Source organism: Rattus rattus, chromosome 1 (genome assembly GCF_011064425.1).
Source record: "Rattus rattus isolate New Zealand chromosome 1, Rrattus_CSIRO_v1, whole genome shotgun sequence".
Lineage (NCBI taxonomy): Eukaryota > Metazoa > Chordata > Mammalia > Rodentia > Muridae > Rattus > Rattus rattus.
Window position 1 is genome coordinate 123,990,254 of NC_046154.1, and position 1,496 is coordinate 123,991,749.

Here is a 1,496-nt window from a genome sequence, read left to right on the forward strand (position 1 = left end):
TAGATGTTACCAAAGTCAGAAAATTCTCACCAAAATTCAATATGGAATGAGCCACAAATTTTTTAATATATAATCTAGGACATTTATTATTATACATTTTATTTCTCCAATTATATTCTTTTTATCAGATATTTTATATATTTACATTTCAAATGTTATCCCCTTTCCCAGTGTTCCCCTCTGCCATCCCCCACCCTGCTTCTATGAGGATGCTCCGCCTCCCACCCACCCACTCCCACCTCAACACCCTGGCATCCCCCACACTGGGGCATCGAGCCTTCACAGGGCCAAAGGCCTCTCTTCCTGTTGATGATCAACAAGGCCATCCTCTGCTACATATGCAGCTGGAAGCATAGGTCCCTCCATGTGTACTCTTTGGTTGGTGGTTTAGTCCCTGAGAGCTCTGGGGTGTCTGGTTGGTTGATATTGTTGTTCTTCCTATGGGGTTGAAAACCCCTTCAGCTCCTTCAGTCCCTTCTCTAACTCCTCCATTGGTGTCCTCATGTTCAGTCTGATGGTTAGCTGCAAGCATCCTCATCTGTATCAGTAAGGCTCTGGCTGAGCCTCTCAGGAGACATCCATATCAGGCTCCTGTCAGCAAGTACTTCTTGGCATCTGCAATAGTGACTGGGTTTGGTGGCTGCATATGGGATGGATTCCCAGGTGGGGCAGTCACTGGATGGCCTTTCCTTCAGTCTCTGCTCCACTCTTTATCCCTGTATTTCTTCCCATGAGTATTTTGTTCCCCCGAGTCACTAATTTTAAAGCATAGGGAATAAATAAAAAAAATGAACAATAGTTAGACAAATCTTTAATCTTTCTATAATCTTTGGAAACATGAAAATATTCCTACCAGCCTCAATTAGTGACACAAGTTGGTGAGCATACCACTGGGAAAAACTGGAAAAAAGTGGAAATATAGGTGACTAGTTGCAGGTTTTTGAGTGATTTGTTTTCCTTTTGTAATAATTCATAGTTTGAGGATAAATTTTTACATCAACAAGTGATTATATTATATTAAAGTTTTTGTTAAGGTCCAGGTAAAATATTAAATCCTAGATTGGAATGTTAAGGTCTAGGTAAAATGTCAAGACATAGATAACTGTTACCTGGCTAGCCTGCCATTTTGTGCTGTAACCAATATTATAAGGAAATTTTCTCATATGCTGTTTCTGGTGTTACTAAGAAATTTTCTCATGCCCAAGTTGATTACATATTCTGTTATGTTCTGTACCCTTGGAAACCAATAGAAGTCAGTAGAACTGTCTTGTAGAGTTACCTACAATAAACTTGGACACAAACTCAGCGTTTTCTGCACCTGTATATAAGCTTTTATGGTATTTGCTTTCATAAGTTGCCCTGGGATTGTCTACAACTTAAGAGAGACACCTACAGCAATATAAGAAACAAGGTTTCCACTTTGAGTAGGGGTGGAGTAAACTTTAAGTTTCCAAGATCTCCCTGGGAACTGCCATCCTACTTGTCAGAAAGAGACA